Source organism: Cupressus sempervirens, chromosome 3 (genome assembly GCF_028749045.1).
Source record: "Cupressus sempervirens isolate cs-2001-9-10 chromosome 3, ASM2874904v1, whole genome shotgun sequence".
NCBI classification, from domain to species: domain Eukaryota; kingdom Viridiplantae; phylum Streptophyta; class Pinopsida; order Cupressales; family Cupressaceae; genus Cupressus; species Cupressus sempervirens.
This window is the reverse complement of record NC_143120.1, coordinates 274,988,839-274,994,397: the sequence shown is the minus strand read 5'-3', so window position 1 is coordinate 274,994,397 and position 5,559 is coordinate 274,988,839. Positions and strand designations below refer to the sequence as shown.

Here is a 5,559-nt window from a genome sequence, read left to right as displayed (position 1 = left end):
ATGATAAAAACCAGATCAGTTTTTTTTATAATACATGGCAAAGAAAGCATGACAAGTTGATCTAAGAAATAAGTATTATACTTGTATCCCAACATGACTGCAGAGATAAAAGTCGAATTCTGTGGGATGGAAAATTTTGGAATCAACTATAGTGCCTAAAAATATAGGAAACCCACATCAGTGTTACAAATTGACACCTTTGAATAGAGTAGAATAGTACTATATAGCCTTATAGGACCTTCATACCTGGCAAGATGTTCCCACTCCTGTCTATAGGATGCCTATCTGCATGGTTGTTTGCAAATAGTCTAGTATGGTGCCACTTTTGAACAACAAATGTCACTGGGGGTTGGTAATTTGGCTCAAGAGATGCAAAAGCATATTCACGCCATAGAACTTTTAGTTCATATAGTATTCATCTATCATCTTGAACAAAATCCAAAGAGAATACAAACAAACTAATGAGCTATGCCAATCTCAATTGAATAGCAAGTACTATTGTGAGTATTAGGGAATTGACCCTATGAATAGCATCCAGTTCATAAAGTAGAACTTGGTAAAACTTCCCTTCACTTACACCATCTCTGAAGAAATACCAAAGTTATCACTAAGGAGATATGAGAAATGCAGAACTAAATCTCACCACAAAAACCAATTAAGATGAAATAAATTACTTATAAAATATGATTCGCAGAGCCTTTTGTCCTGTTGCTCTACGAAAAGAAATCAGTAGCTCCCTGCAAAGAATCAAATTGAAATAATCATTCAAATTCCTAATATCATACTTTAAATTTTGAGTAGCAAGTGAATTTTCAAAAATCATATTTTTAATTTTGAGGAGCAGTAACTTGTCTAAGAATTTTCAATTTCATTGGTTGGTTTAGTGTTAATAAAATGCATAATGATCACTATTCCTATCTAAGATATGACTATGGTGAAAGCAGAGCATTAAAGTTTTTACCTTAACATCTCTATCATTTTCTAAGCTAATAGAAAGAGTGTTTTAAATGTACATAAATGTCTCATCGAGAATCATTGTGATACTTCATAGCCAATTCCATTTTAATGTTATAAACGGATTTGCACTATCTATATGTCTAACATGTGAGGCCTTTTAAAACTAGTAATATTGTAGTCATTCATCAATTCTCTGAAGATTGGAATAGTAATTCTTAACCATACCACATAAATGAAAATTAAACACAAGCCCCCAAAAATTAAAAGGTCGGGACTTTTAAAGTGAAATAACTACCGTCCTAATAGGTTGATAATATTAGATCACAAACTTTGAAAATTACACAACATCATCAAGTTAGTCAAAATCATGATAGTTCACATCAATAACACCAATAAAAACTATCAATGAAACAACATGGAGCAGGGTTAGGGTTTTAAGATCTTACCATAATGGAGCCAATACCACTCCTAATCAAAACATCTATAGACTATAGCCTAGCTCGCTCTTTGCAGTAATTATCATAGCCAGAGCTAGCTAGAGCGAAGCTTACTCCGATAAGAAAATCATCTGAGATGAGACTGTCATCTAGATATGTTGGAACTGCTTCTTTGATGCCCAATGCAGATGTTAGAAAAACACTCCACATGATCAATACTACAAGGGAAGCAAATATATCATTTCAAGTAGGAATACAAACTTGTTTGATGACATGAAAAAGGAAAATATTTCAGCCACTACAACCAGTTTTTGAATTTAAATACAAGTATTAGATTTTTAAAATAGACCATCTAAAAAAAACTAAAGGTGGTGGTTTTGGTATGGATCTGAACACTAGATATTGACATCTGAACTGGTGACAAGTTAAATCATTTCAACTAGACTATATAAAGCATTTGAGGACTTGAAAAATAAATTCTTTCAGCCATTGTCATTTCCTAAACATATATGGAGAATAAAATAATTTGGAGTGTCATGCAAATACTACATATTATAGATTTTACATAGATTAGACTTTGAAAATAGATAATGTGAAAAAAATTAAAGGATGTCGATTATTAAATGATCTATAGATTTGAACATTAAAATTTGATATATCTGTTGGTAGTGAGCTAAATCCCATTCCTAATTAAGAGCCACTCAACCCTCAAGATATTAGCTTCAACTTCATTATTATTGGTTTTCCAAGAGCTGAGGAGAAATTGTCATTGGGGGAGACATGTTTGTCACACATTTGAACTATAAATACAAAAGAAAGATGCTAGAAATTATTGACCATGGGGGTGATAAATTTAGAATTTTAAATGCTAGAAGATATTTAGATACCTTGTGTTGGCGATACTTCTCCCTGACTACAGTCAATGCACACCCTTTTCTATTTAGTTGTAAATTATGCAATGCATGAATATAGTCCTTCATCTCTGATACTTTATAGCCTATGTAATGTCCTAGCATAGGATTCTAAAGATCGAGGACAATAAAATCCTGTTCAAATTTTAGTATAGACAAGACCAAACAAAAAAATGACTCAATGGAATTTACATTACCCAAGGGCAAGTTCCAGGATCAAGAGTCATCCCTTCCACAAATACAGTTGATGCAGCTATCATTGACGGAACATAACAGAGAAAGTCATACTCAACAAGGGTGATTTTAGCAAGACAATCGCCCATGAATTCCAAATTTAGAGATGGAACCTGAATGAAAAAAATTATGAAGGTAAGAATAAAATACTTTTATATATTAAATAATTTTATCTCCCACATACAACAAAAGAAAACTAGAATGTAAAGCTACCTTATATCATGTTTGAGTAGCACGGGAAAAGTGCCTATTCAAATTGAGAGGGGAAAAATAAAAAATGAGTACAGCATTAATTTATCATGATTATTCTATGGCTTACATTTGAATATATCAATGTTTTTGTTTTTCATGTTAACTTCGATGAAAAAAGTCAGCAAGATTGCTCCACAAAAAAAATTACCTGAGAAAGCTCTTAGTTGTTGGCGTTGTCAGATCATATTGCAAATAAGTTAGGACATCAATCTCCATTTCTAACACCTATTAGTATTAAGATAAGGATAATTCTCATTTTAAGAATATCGTCCAAGAGAGATGTGACAAATCATCTTGCAATACAAAAGGAAAATTGTACCTCCTCCCGTGTGTAAGTATTATCTGTAATGTAACAAAATTCTTCCACATGTGGAGCACAAATTTCTTCATACTTCCTAAAAGTGACATCAAAGCAGTAGTTAAAAAATGACCAAAGAAAATAAAATGTTACAGTAGGAAAGAAGTACACACAAGGCAACAAGCATGCAAGTAACCCCAAGAAGCTGAAGCTTTTTTCTATTCACAACATTTGCAAAGAGAAATTGATCAATATAAGACACAGTTAAGTAAAGTGTATCTGGCACAAGCTTGTACGCCTCGGCAACCTATTACAACAATCTAATTTTGAATTGATTATATAAAATTAATTGCACAACTACAATAGGGCAAAATAAATATATAGATAGCATGAAGAAATGCAATAAGAAACAAACCTCAACAAGCCAATCAACAAGCATGCCCCTCATATTTACATTGATCTCCTATTGAATTGTTTCAATGTAACAAGGTAATGCTCACCATTTTAGCTGAAAAAGTAATTGATGACTGTAAGTATTAATCAAAAGAAGCTTCAAGAAAATGTCATAAATTCAGTCTAGCTTGACACATGAAAACCGATAACTTTTTTGCTTCAAGTACCTATATTACTTCATTTAAGCTTAGAACATCAACAAAAATATGCAATTTTTAGTGAAGATATTTATCAACTAAATCTATTTCTAGCACACCACATAAAAAGAAAGTAATTCACAACTTCCTCTGTAGAACATTGTAGATCCATCCAAGGATCTATAGTTATATGCCTATAACAAAAATTTTACAACAATAAGTTGAAGTTGTTAAAAGCATAATACATCTAACAATAGTGAGAATTATACTAACAAGCATTAGAAAAGTGCATAGAAACAAATCAGCTCAATTGAACAATATAAATTTTCTGGACCAAGAATAAAAGATCACTGTGAACAAAGCAAACCTCTATAATGTGTAAGTTATCATAAATTTATGTGGCATAAGTAGTACACATCTAAGGATTACCATGGTCCAAATCAATATCAATATAGTGAAAATGGCTTGAGCACCCCACACCTTCACGAGATTTGACTAGAATGGTAAGAACTCCTAACATTTGTAGAAGATCAAAACTGTGAGTAAAAAGAAAAAAGAAGAGAATTTGGAAAAATTGATCAAAATAAAAAACAAAACTTAATGAATTATATTTTTAGGTACTCTTAATTAGTTTACGAAATCCCAGTCAAATTACCTTGTTTTGAATTGTTCTTGAGCTCTCTCGATATGTGCTGATTTTGGAAAATTTGTTGCTTTAGAGAAGACACTAACGCCTCATTAGCACATGCTGAAGCATTTTCATTATTTTTTTCGGCTACAAGTTGTTTGCAGTGTAATTGCACTAGTATATTTTCTACAGTTGTAGTTAGATCTTTAGAATTAGCCTATATATCCTATGCATTCTCTCCATCGCTCTTTTTCTCACCAATCCCAACATCATCATTGGAAGAATGATCCTTGGAATGGCAAGGAACAAGTATCATATCCTTTTCAATTTCTGCAACTTTGGTATCTGTATTGACATTCTGAATAATTCCTTGGCATTTTCCTTTGCTATTGTTACCCAGGGATGTAGCCTAAGCTCATATCACAATACAAATAAATTATATATATCCAAAAGGAAAGCATACACTATTCAACATACAATAGTGAGAATTTCTTCAAGTGAGAACAGAGGAGATATGACACAAATAGTATTAGCTTCTCTTGAAGATATGAAAAATTTAAATCCAGACCCTAGTGTGCATAGAATACTAAATTAAAGCAGACTTTGGCCATACAATTTAAACTACATTGTCATTTCTCATCATCTCCCTGAAATAACATGCAGAATATAAAAGTTAAAACCAACATAAGTATGCAAAATAAAATTCAGTTTTACCTTACATGTCCTAACTCTTGTCAAAGCTAGTTCTCCATCTTTATACATGTTAGTCACATCTCCAAGTACTACTCGACATTTAGCTAGACTAGTAGCATCATATAAAGAATGCGTGGTGGAATCCTCGGATGTTGGTCTTTTCCTCATCTTCCTTTGGCCCACCGAAGGAAAAGGTGGGGGTAGTTGGTTTTCACAAGAAACAATGTTATTGTTAGATGTCGACTTCGCAACCCTAGCCCGAGTAATGCGGACATTATTAAGCTATTGTGGCCCAGTCATGGCTTGGTCACTTAAGAAATAGTGAAATGTACAAAGCCTGCCTCTTCTAACCCTGAATTTCTGAATAATGTTTGCACAGAAGATTCAAGTGAGAAAATATGTCATGAAACATGAGCTATTACTCCTATGAACAAATCACAAGCTGTAATTTGTAGGCACAAAATCTTGAAATGCAACTAAAATCACAGAGTTTAATTATTATCGAATCAATATTGTGAGCTGAAACCAGTCAGAAACATGGTTAATGATATGAAAAACA

At 32.5% G+C, this 5,559-nt stretch overlaps 1 pseudogene; it reads right to left on the bottom strand.

Annotated features, from left to right (window-relative positions):
- Nucleotides 1–2,128: 2,128 nt before the first annotated feature.
- On the bottom strand, nt 2,129–5,300 carry LOC149566006 (cyclin-A1-4-like; annotated as a pseudogene).
- Between the last annotated feature and the right edge of the window lie 259 nt (nt 5,301–5,559).